The following is a 12,755-nucleotide window of genomic DNA, read 5'->3' as shown; positions in this document are numbered from 1 at the left end:
TGCTGAAGAAAATGAAAAGGGCATAGTGACATGAATCCTTTTCAACAGAAGAAATAACACTGAAACATGAAATTTTCCCACAGGCAGAGCAATAAAAATTGGATTCTACCTAATCTCACTCAGAAAATTTCACTGGAAATGAGCATGAAATGAATTATGAAACATAACTAAATACATATGAACACATAAGAAATACATTTGCTACACTCACAACCACAAGAATCTCATGAAAAAGAGCTGCTACCTTTCATTAATTCTCTGTCAAAAATACACAGTGCAGAGACAAAAGTTTCTTTCCCACAGTCTCCCAGAAGTTACAAGCCAACCAACCCTTTGCAAATAACTTGCATACAATATATAGAAGGTGTGAGGAAGAGATAGAACGCCCAGGGGTTGGGAAGTTACTCGGATCATTACAAAATGGAGATGGAGAGCCGACCATCAGCTACAGGTGCAGCGCTGCAAACATGACATTTGGCATTGGGGTGACCGTTTGCCTTCCTTCGCCACTTGGATAGAAGCCAATCTGGAGAAAAAAAACTCTTTAAATGCCACATTTGGTGCCAAAAAACCGAAGTGTAGAAGACTGGGCCCACTTGGAGAAGTCGCGAAACGGAAGAAAATTGGCAATTTTTCCTCTATGCGCCGTGCCATTTTCTCTGTGCATCGTGATACTTTGGGGCCTGTTTTAGGGCACTTGCAGGTGTCCAAAATGTGCCCAAGTGGGCTTTTTGGAAATCCTTTCCTATCTACTTTCTAACCCTACTAGAATTTTTAAATTTGGTGCTCATTTGCCCCTCCAAATCTTCATTCTCCCAAGATTGCTTTCTGTGTGTCAAAAAAGTGGTTGTGAGGCCATTTTTGGGTGTTTTTTGACCTTTAGGAGACCCAGATCTTGTCAAAATTTCTTTCCCGAACTCCAGTAGTCGTAATTTTCCATGCTGAATCCAAAAATGCAAACCATTCCTTGATTGGAGCCCTAGAATTTTAGCGTCGCGCCAGTGGCGCGGCGCACAGGGAGGAATTTCCTGTTTTTTGTCCAAAAAATTACCATGTGACCAAAATTTGCCCAAATTTTTTGAAATTTGGGCTGGAAGTTCTGAATGGGGTGCCATGTTGAGCCAAGGAAGCCTCAGCCAAGATTCTAAGCCTATCTTGCTCTTTTGCCAGTTTTTCCCTCCTTATGGCTTTCCTTAGTTTTGCCTTTAAACTCCTTATCCAGCTTGTGCACTCATGTTTCGCACCCTGTAGTGGAAAGAAATATGTCTTAATAGAGCAAGTTCCTAGTCGGATTTGTCGAGCAGCCTCTCCAAATGCATGTTGACCCTCTCAAGGTTGGCCTCCCGATCCTCATTGATTGCTTGCTCCAAAGATGTGAGCGCAACCCTTCTTTTTTGAGCAGCTTGGCGATGCTCACGGATGTTCTGCAGCTCCATGATCGCCTGTTGGTCCTCAAGCTATTTGTTTCTCCACTCCAAGTAGTTCATGTTCCACTTGGCCCTTTCTAAATCAATGGACAAGTCTTCAATCTCTGATTGTTGTTCCCGGATGATCTCTATCAGCTCTGCATTTGTTGGTTTCTGCATCTGTCTCATCATCCTGGAGGAGAAAAAACTCGGTCTCTCGCTCACCTGATGGCCCTTCCTCCTGTACTGGCTCCTTTTCTTACCCTACTCCTGTGATGCTGATGTCAGAAGCGAGGCCTCTTCCACCCCGGGTGGAGATAACACTCGCTTTGATACTGCAAATAAGGGTCTACTGCCTTTCTGATAGGTGATGTATACTGGCATGGTGGCAGTCTCATGTCACTCATACTGATGAGATGGGCCCCTACCTCATGCTCTACCTCTGAAACCACTTGTGGAGTGCTGAAGAAGTCACGGGAGATGAAGTCCTCCCAAGAAATACCCTGCAATCCCAACTGATGGTCCACCAAAATCTGGATAAGAGCAAAGTGATAAACGTTGTTGAGCTGCTGTCGAGGGGTCTTGTGCTGCATGAAATTCTTCATCCTCTCTATGTTCCCACAGATGAAAAATGGGAGGCTCATCATCCGCACCCTGGTGAAGTGCATGAGCAACCTGATGTGATAGGCATAAAGGCGAGAAAACCTCCCCTCGCAACTGAAATACTTCATGATCAATCTCATGAGTGGGGCATACTCATCCCTCAAAAATATGAATGGAAAAACTCTGGTGAGTTGGCTCAAACAACTGTCCTTGATGTAAGGCTCATAATGATGCCTCTCCACCTTCTTTTTCTTATGCCATTGTTCCCCAATGTTCGGTATTCCTGTTGCAACTGATATGGTTTCCAGTGTCAATGTGAAAGTGACACCAACCAGGACAGATTTACCTCCCTGTAGATGAAGTGAAAAAAGACGGGCCAACTCATGATGAACTCTGACATTTGCCACCCTTTGACAAAATTCATAACATGCCAAGTGTTGGAAACAAGACATGGCAAGAGGGCATTCCTGCAGCTCAGTGAGGGTGTTTGTCTCGTCTCTAAGATGTCTGCCACTCCGGTGATGTCTCCTATGGGCCCTCTCTCCTAAAGATGTATCACTGTGGGTCCCCTCCTCATACTCTGATGAAACTTCTGATGCCATTACTGTTGTTTGTACCCTGAGTTTTATGTTGCCCTCTGAATCCAATGGAACTGGTAGATGCTCTGAAAATCTGTCACCAAGGGGACAATAAAACAGGGAGTATTAGGAGAGGAATGATGAAATGGGAATAGGGGCTAAAGGGATAGATTTATCAGGGATTTGGGAGTGTTTTGGGTATAGTATTGATGGGGTAGGGTTTGAATTTATTTTGGTAGGGTTTGGGTTTTTTGAGTCATAGGAGGAGGGGGAAAAGGGAATATGATTATAGTGGTGTTAGGGTGATGATAAGGGGAAAATGATGCAGGGAAAATGGTGATAGGGGTAGGGTAGGAGAAAACTTTGACAACACTATTACTGTAGCAAAAACCCTAGGAGCTTGATTTCTTTGTGTCTTCTTTTGTTTACTAAAAAAAATTTTGGCATTAGATTTATACTCATCAAAATCATGGTATTCTTCTCAAGTTTAATGCCAAGAGTGAAGGTAGTTGGTCTACCTCTCAAGTTTGATAGGCATTCACAAAATTTTTAGGCAAATTGGTGGTTTTCTGGGCTTATATCTCTGTGCACCGCGCGCTCTGAGTGCGTCGCGCCAGTGGCATTTTTACACTGTGAACCGGCTCCCAGTGCGCCGCGCACAATGAGTGCGCCGCGCCTCCTTGTGTGTGCGCCGCGCGCTCAGAATTTCACCATGAATTGCTTGCAGGGATAGGGAAAGGGTTATGTAGTGGTTTTAGGGTGGGGTTCTTAGGAAAAATGGTCAAGGGGAGATGAGAAAGATGATGGGTGAGGGGACAAGGGGAGTGGAGTGAAACCTTGGTGCTATCATCACATTTTTGCAACCCCAGCCATCGTTTTCTTGGTGATTTTTTTCATGGTTGACCTTATGCTTTTGGGTGACATTTAAACATCTCATAAACACCATATCAATGACAAAATTGATGGAGAAGAGGTGTCCACAGGGCCTACCTCTTGTTTTGCTAGCCTTCACCAAGACTTGAAGCGGTTTGGCAATTTTTTATGCCCCTGGCTGTGTGCGTCGCGCGCCAAGCCCAGTGCGCCGCGCGCTGGGTGTGCGTCGCGCCCTTGTAAATTTCCCACTGCGGGCTGGCTGCGTGTGCACCACGCCCTCTGTGTGCGTCGCGCTCCTTGGTGTATGCGCCGCGCCCTCGAAATCCAACTCTCACTCACTCAAACGCTCACAATTTCGCTTTCTCACTTTTGCAATGTCTCTCCAAAGCTTGCAAGAGCACAATGGCTTTGATTTGGGCAAAACATGTATTTATAGCCTTGGAGGAGATGGGTTTGATTTTTGCCTCTTTGAAAACCCCCTTTTCTAATGTTGAGTTTTGCACTTTTTCATTGACCTTCAAACACACTGATTTTCACTTTCCCTTTGACATTTTGGCTCAAATGATGAAATTTTCGGCACCTCTTTGTAGGGACTGTACGACAGAGCATTGGGCCATGTAAATCATAACTACATCTGAAAAGTCAACTGGTGATTTTTTGAAAAAAAATTGTCATAATTGAGCTTGTTTGACTTTTCTTCAAAACAGAGTTTTGAAGAAGAGTCGAAGTCTCTTCAGGTGATGATGAAGCTTTCTGAACCATAGTGTGTAAGGCCTCCCTCTGGCCTGCATGGCTTGTTCTGGACATGTTTTCAAAGACGAAATTGATGAATTCCTAGACCCAATCATAAAAAATGACTTTGTCCTGTAAAGGACCAGACCTGGACTGTCACTGGGTGAATGGAGCGGGACACCTAAAATTGAAATGCACAAAGAGTTTTGATCTCTGACGGAGGGCTGACCAGACCGACTCTAAAAAAAGACACGAGGAAGCATCCAAATTCCATTGCTGAAGCCAACTTGGCCTATGTAGGAGAAACAAGATCAAACATTTAGTATTTAGTTATCGATAATGAGCAATTGACGTAGAACTTGCAGGTTTCTAGGCAAGAGGCAGAACAACTACGTGCAGTAGCATAGAATGCAATTTTTTCACAGGTTTACTTGGAGGAGATGAGAGCAGTGATACTTGCTGAGGCATCAACACTTGGAGAAACCATGCAGAATATCTATGAGGGTTTTGTCACTGTAAATAAAGCAGTTGTCTATTGGCATGGCTTACAACAACAGAGAAAAGAGTTTGTTAAAACTCTCAAGAACATACAAGCTTACATTACCTATGTGAAAGAGTGGAGAATGTGATACAAAGGGACACCACTTAACTTAGTGAAGAAAATGAAGCCACAGGAAAGCTGAAGAAAGCGAAATTTCAAATGTTAATTCAGAACAACAAGTAGCTCACCTCATTTATTGGTAGCATTCAGGCCTCATATGTATGGTTGTTTAGTAGTTTGGATGTCTTGGTGAGAACACACTAGATCCCATTAGCGATTCACTCACCAAAGCGAAACCCAGGAACCAAGTCCGACAGGAGATCGAAGAGTACTTGGAGCAGCTGAGATAGATTTCCGCCAAGGAGGATTTAGAGTTGAACAAACAAAACATGCAGAATTACATCAGTGGTCTTGTCCAAATTAGAACAATGTTGCTCATGATTTAGAATGAACTTGAAATTGGTTCCAAGACATTGTACCTAGATGCCATGGAGGCTAGAGTTTGCTTCCAGCCATACACCATCACGTAGTTTGGGGACATCATCACATAGTATCAAGCTTGGCACCAATATGTGACCAAGAAGTAGCAAGTGGAGGTTGTTGAGCTAGATTTCTCCCAAACTCAAGCATCATAGTGTTGTGTCTTATTAGGTTGTCAAGTTGTCTCTACCATATTTTGTCTTATATGGCTACACGTGTAAAATGTAACATTATTTGTTTATTGCAAGTGAAATTCCAAGTGTCAATATTGGAATATGAAGATTCATCATGTAATGTAATGAGTCATTTTTGTAAAGAAGTTGAAGAATCATGCGGGTAGTCCAAAGGTCACAAAGGGGAGTTGAAGAGTTACCCCCTCTTGTTATAAATAAATCCTCATAACTCATATAAGGGGCTTTTGGGAGCCAAGCTTTTGGCTAGGCTTAGGCTTAGAAGGAGCTTGGGAATATTGTGAAGAGCTTTGGCTTCTCCATAGCGTAGAGCAAGTATACTTCTTTAGAGGAGAAGATGTTCCTGACTTTAATGTTACACTATTGGGGTTAATGGTCTGTCAATAGTGTATGTATGAATGGAACTTTCACTTATAATAATAAAATCAGAGCCAACACACTTTCATGCATATGTTGTGAATATAGTAGGACTATTCTTGTTGTATTTTCAATGTATGTTATTTAACTTATGCTTATGAACTATTTCATTGACATTTGTATGAATCTTGTTGAATGTGTGTTATTGTATTAATTCATCATTTTAACTTGTGGAATATTCTGCATATTAGCCTGTGATGTTGTTATGCTTGTGTGTTCTTTTCAAGCTACGCACTATTACAGACTTCCAAGGGGCACACTTCCTTTTCCCTTCGTGTGTTGGAACCTTCATGCATCGCAATTGACTCTCCGCAGGGTCACACACTTACTCTCACCCAAAGTTACCGTACTTCACTCTGCGCATTTTCGCAATCAAGGCATAACATTACCACCCACTTTTGGGACTCCTACTCCAAACGTTGTGAGGTCTAGTTGAGACTTCATATCAAGGAGAGCCCCTGAATGTTGGTGTGTTAGTACCGTCAACAACGCCCAAGAGTGTTCCTTTGGTTCGAGATCATCATGTTATACAACCGTTGGATGGTAATGGTGATTTCAAGGTCCATAAATTCTTAATATTTGTTAAAACCCTATCTAGAAAATCTTTGTGCCTCGTACCCTGTGAATGGGAGGTTGTATATTCACTTGCAGACATAATTTATCAATTGAGAGGTATTCTGGAGGGGTGTATGAGACTTCTTAATGAGGGGAGGCAATTAAATTTCAAGAATTCTCTAAGGGATTATGGCATCAAGAAGGATGCCTCTATCTTCCTCATTTCCAGATTACGATGAGGTGCCAAAGGAAATGAGGCATCCTCTGCCTCAAAACCCCCATCATTTAAAGAAGCTCTCAATATAAGTTCTAGCTCCCAAACCTCAAAGGATCTTGTTGATTAGGGCTTTGTACTTAAACATTCATTGGAAGCTCCAACGCTCCAGATGAATGTGCTTTTCACCTAGTCAATGATTCTTTTTTATGGTCAACATGTATTCATATGTCGTTTTAATTGATTTTGGCCCTCGATTTCTTCCCTCAAGGACTAGGTTTCTTAGAATTGGACATAGAACTTAGATATGTTATTTTGTTCCAAAGGTTATTTTGTTGTTGTCTTCAAGGATCTTGAATACTAACAGAGGGTTTTTTTTACTAGGGTCCCTGGTTTTGGGTCATACGTGACTCTCCATTCAGCCATTGTTTCCATAGTTCAACCCGCTCTCCATGAAGACTCTAGGCACTCTGATTTGGGTAAGACTCCCAAACTTACCCCTCTAGTAGATTCGGTCGGTAAGACTCCCAAACTTACCCCTCTAGTGGATTCGGTCAGATTCCCTTAAAGCTATTGAAAACCCAATTGGACGCTTTGTCAAAATAGACAGTGAGAGACTAGCTAATGGGTTCATCTCATTTGTCTGCCTCTGTGTTGAACTAGATTTAAGAGCAAGTCTCTTGGATAAAATCATCCTAAAATGGAATGACAAGGAACACCATAAGCCTCTAGACTATGGAAACACAACTTTTAGATGTAGATCTTGTCAACAACCTAGGCATCTTCAAAGTGCATGCACTATCTCTAAAGAGGGGTTAGGATCCTCGAAGCCACAAAAACCCAACTGTGGATGGCGTGATCAGAAGGCAACTTCGAACATCAAGAATGTGACAAGTAATAAGAAAGACAACCCTCAGCAGGAAAAGACATTTCCTGATTCTTTGACTTTGTAAGATCCTATGTATCCTATGGGTTATATGCCTCTACACACAGTGGAAAAGAATTATCCGATTGTGGAGAATGAAAATTTAGCAACATTAATCATCACGGCGACCATTGGGCAGAAACGACCTTATGAGTCTAATCATTCAGATAGTGATAAGGATATCTCGCACTCTGAGGAGGTTGTAGCGATATAACTTTCTCTAAAAAAATTGATATGGCATTATCCTTAGTTGTAATTGATAGTTGGATGGATAGGTGTCCGTAGGAAAAAGCGGGAAAAGAAAAACCTCTGAACACCTCTGATGTCTGATATCAGAAGGGATCTTTTTACATATGTAATCAGGTAGAAAAAGTGCTTAGTATGCCATACCTGGTTGGAGGCATGATTTCATAGGTGAGTTCTTTTGGTCCAATGTTAACTATATGTACTCAATGTAATCCTTTTTGCTATTAATAAAAAATAATAAATATTATAGACTAACTAGTGAAAATTAAGAAGGAGGATTTCGTATAGCTTTTGGTAAGTTGGCTGCCATTGTGGATGGAAATTGATATCCATGAAAACCTATGAGCATCATCACTTATCCTGATGTCTTAAAAGCATTGGTAGTTAACATCATTAAAAATTCTCAAAAAGTGTTACAAGTATTTAAAATATCCAAATGACTTATCAAATTTCGTGAAATGCATGTGGTAGTTAACATCATGAAAATTTCTCAAAAAAGTGTTACAAGTATTTAAGAGATCCAAATGACTTCTACTTATCAAATTCAGTTAAATGCATGTGGTAGTTGAGATATCAAATTCAGTTAATTGCATGTGATAGTTGAGATAATGTGAGATCCTTAAACTCTGCAAAATTTTTATAAGTATTTAGGAGTGCTAAATATAATTTACAGACATCATTTTTGCTTTTATGTAGTTCTTATGTATTTCCTTGGGGAATAGCAAACCTTCATCCTAGTTTAACACACGCTTCTCAATCTTTGATCTGCAACTCTCCATAACATGTGACCTTTGCTATGGCGTACAACGCATTGGCTATAAGTAACGGTACGGAAACATTGGAACGATAGTTGATTCGAAGAAAACATACGAAAGAAAAACATTACCATATTACGGAGCATTCTGAGGGTTGAACTGGGGACCTGTCGAACCCTCAACAAGAATCACACTAGAAAACATGACGAAAGTAAAGGAGCAGGCGTTAACTTCGCAGTAAGTAAAAGTATAAAAGAACAGGTGTTACCTTTGCAGTAAGTAAAAGTATAAATTCGTTTTCAAGAGTACATGGCTTTATTTTATATTCCATATTGTTCTGTCAAAAGTGGGATTTGAACCCATGCTCTCATTCAAAGACCAGAGCTTGAGTCTGGCGCCTTAGACCACTCGGCCATCCTAACAACTCTATAATTATTTTAAGAATAGTTTATGAAAACTTATGTTTTGTGAAAACTTACATAGCAATGACTGTAAGTGGGATTTGAACCCACGTCCTTTCGGACTAGAACATTAATCTGGTGCCTTAGACCAACTCGGCCATCTCAAAATACGTGTCTGTTGAGTTATGAGTGATAAATTCAACAGAAGTAAGATAATTATAATAATAGTTAATTTTATTCTACTCACTATATTCCAGTTCTCGAGACTGTCATTTTCATAAATAAAGAAAACTCGAAAAATCCTGGCGCCTTAGACCACTCGACCATCCTGACAACTTTGTAATTATTTTAAGAATAGTTTATGAAAACTTATGTCTTGTGAAAACTTACATAGCAATGACTGTAAGCAGGATTTGAACCCACGCCCTTTCAGACCAGGATGTTAATATGGTGCCTTAGACCAACTCGGCCATCTCAAAAAATGTGTCCATTGAGATATAAGTGATAAATTCAACAGAAGTAAGATAATTATAATAATAGTTAATTTTATTCTACTCACTATATTCCAGTTCTTGAGACTGCCATTTTCGTAAATAAAGAAAACTCGAAAAATCCATGCTCCCGTTTCTACATGTGAATGCTCTTCAATGATATATATGGAGTTTTGTTGGACACCTAATCCTCAATGGGTTAGCGTGGAAGCCAAATAGACAAAAGGAGTCCAAGAGACCTTGGGATGTGGAACCCAACAGTCACAACATGTACTATAAATGAAAATCATTTGTTAATAAAAATGTATTCTAATGTTTTATCCTTCATATTCCTTTGCTATCCATGTGTGTTTAACATGGTATCAGAGTGGGCGATTACTGGTCCTGCTCCAATGTGAGCCACTTGTTTTGTGGTCTCTATATACATGTTAGTTTTGCCTTTCTCCTAATTAGAGTTGATCAGAATTGCCACCTTATAAAGCGTTTTACTGTGTGCATTAAAAACGCTCCTTGCTCAGACCTGCCATTTCTGCCCATTACCTGTAACGCTCCATTAATTCATTGTCTGCCAGAAATCCGTTGCCTCTCCTGACTGACATCTCTGTCTACTGCCCCCTCCACAGTCGCTGCTGCAAATCTCTAACAGTATCTGCGCTCCCTGGGTTGTTCATAATTGTCCTCTCTGCCATAATCACTGTTGGCATGGTTTTCCTGTATAGGTGTAACGTTTCCTTACCCACTTCCGTCTCTCAGTTTCCAGAAGAGGAGCATTGAATCTCTACATCTCTGCGCGTTGAAACTCCTGGTCGGTTTCTCTGTGCATTGAGCTTTGAAGGTCGTTGTGTTTATACCTTTCGTTCTGGTGCTTATCTCCTCTACCCCTGAGCACTTGGCTCTCATAACAGCTCTATCTTTTGGTTTATTTACCTGTTCCTTCTCTGTACCTGAACGTTTTGAGAGCTAGTATCATTTGTTGAGGATGATTCACGGTTTAAGAAGTGTTTGCTGACAGCTTCTTCAGGTGATGATTGTTCAGAATTTCAACAATGTCAAACGCCACAGCAGAGCTGAATATGTAGAGCCCATAAACCAAATGAGTCACAGTGCTGAGAAATAACTCTGCAAAGCACAGACCTTGCGACGCTACCACCCATAACCGCATATTCAGAAACCGGAGAAATTCCTTCGAGGTGCTCAAACCCAGGACCTACTGCTCATTCTTGGACACGAGAACCGATATGGAGCTAGTGAATCGGTTGTCGGATTGCTGCCCAACTGCATTCATTGCTGTCGTGACAAAGAGGAGTAATAGAGGCAAGTGTATTTTTGGCTTGAACAAGATTTTCTATCTGTCCAATGATTCCATTATGTGACTGCGTTTGAGATTTCCTGAAAAGATTTTCTCATTCACTGTGGCATAATAACAAAAGAAAATATTTACTCTTGTCCGACTGTGTCTAGTAAATAATTTTGGGACCATTCTGGATACGAAAGGAGGAGAAGTGGATTTGATTTTGGCATTCAGAGAATGTGAAAAATTTGATGGAGTAAAGGAAGATGATTCAGTACTGATTCTTGTTGGTATCACGCTGCTGGAATGCTTTTGGAACGTTGTTGGTGTCAGAACGTTGTTGGAACCTCCACCTTCCTTACCACTCTCACGCTGTCCTTGGTATCATTATTATTGTTTGTGTGTTGACTGCATATACGTTGTCTGTACTACACATATGCTGACTCTCCCATAGTCCCCGGTGGTATTCCCATATTTCATCGTTGAATATATATATATATATATATATTACCCTATTACGTTGTCCATATATCTATACGTTGTCTCCTTGCCATATCATATAACCGTGTCCACTTGTAAAATCAATACATTACTTGCTTCAAGTTTGAGCCAACCTGGACGTAGTTTAATACCACCATTCTGAGTTAGACCGACACCGTTCTAATAACACTAGTTTTCAAACAACTCCCAAACTAGTCATACATTCATCGTGTTACCAGAGTCTATCAAATGCTCAATGAATTTTACCAAGAAGCATATTTTTTAGAATAGAAAATATGCACAAAACATTAGCATTTGGGGGCATGACAGGCAGAGAGCAATTAAAATCATGATAGAGCGCAAAGGGTTCTAATGGAGCTTCAATATCCGAGAGCTTGATAGCTAGAGGCTCAAACTAAGATTCATATTGACACAATGTTGTTGTGACTATTTTGCAAGGGTGGCAAATGTGTTCCTGTATATCTCGTGTGGAAAATGTCCATGCTAAGAACGCTACTCCAGCTACAGGAGGAACATGACCAGAGATATGTGCTCCACCATTTGAGTTTGAATTAGAATTATTCTCCATGTATGTGAATCGAGAAGGGCAAGAGGCAGCCTGTACTGCTGCAGTTGCACTTGAAGGAATGCTAGTAGATGCAAGTTCTTCTGGCTTTTGATCATAAAGATCCTCCTTTGGCTTAGTTGTAAGCTTTTTTGACACCAAGCTCACCAGTTTTATTTCCAACAATTCTCTTTGCTACCAGTGGTTTTTTTAACTGTACTTGCAATAGTTGGAGGTGGAAGACCTACTTCAGCTTTAGAAGGAATTGCTTGAGGTGCATCAATTTCATCGTTGAAAAAAAAAAAATCAGTTGCTAAAGTTGAACTCTTCCCAACATTGTTTTTGAGTTATTTTGGATATAACTGCAAACAAGTTGTATGACTGTTTGGTTCTTTTTCAGAGACATTGTTGCAGTTTTGATATTCTATAAGACTTATATTCAAGAGATAGTTTTGATGAGCTAACGAAATTGGGTGCCTGAACTTGGTCTATTGTAGATGCTATTACTAATATTATATGACTATATTAGGTGTTGAGATATAAAAGTTTTCAATAAGAACCAATCTGCATTATCTAGTTTGTTGACTCCTTGCAAATTTTGAGAAAGAAAGAATTATAGTGTTGAATGAATACTTAAGTTGCTTCCTGGTATGCTTCAAGACTCTCTTGGCCTACTGTAAAGCAATTCAAGTTGATCCGGTTTCAGCATCTTTGGTGGGCTCCAGTATTGCAGCAATAATGCTGCAACTCCTGGGACTCCCTTCTTTAGTTTTATCAACCCAGTAGTTCATAAAAAACTTGGAAGCGACGGTTCTATATGCACAAGTACTAGCTCTTGCCGTAGGCTGTCACTTGATCAGCTGGCACAAGTCGACTAGGAGCTTAAGCCAACTTCTATGAGCTCTTAGAAGAAGCTTTTAGTTGTGATGGACAAAAACTAACTCAACCAGAGGCTAGTCTACTTGCAGAAAGAAGTTGAAAGCTAGAAAGGAACGCAAACCCTAACAAACC

At 40.6% G+C, this 12,755-nt stretch overlaps 1 non-coding gene across 1 annotated transcript; it reads right to left on the bottom strand.

Annotated features, from left to right (window-relative positions):
• Positions 1-8,854: 8,854 nt before the first annotated feature.
• On the bottom strand, positions 8,855-8,938 carry TRNAL-CAA (transfer RNA leucine (anticodon CAA)). The gene has a single exon. It is a non-coding gene; the product is annotated as a tRNA-Leu (tRNA).
• Positions 8,939-12,755: the final 3,817 nt, after the last annotated feature.

The sequence above is a fragment of the Pinus tabuliformis genome, chromosome X (assembly GCF_031772625.1).
Source record: "Pinus tabuliformis cultivar Carrire ecotype Pingquan chromosome X, CPIR1, whole genome shotgun sequence".
Taxonomy (NCBI): Eukaryota; Viridiplantae; Streptophyta; class Pinopsida; order Pinales; family Pinaceae; genus Pinus; species Pinus tabuliformis.
The sequence above is the reverse complement of the archived record's forward strand: the minus strand, read 5'-3'. Positions and strand labels throughout refer to the sequence as shown.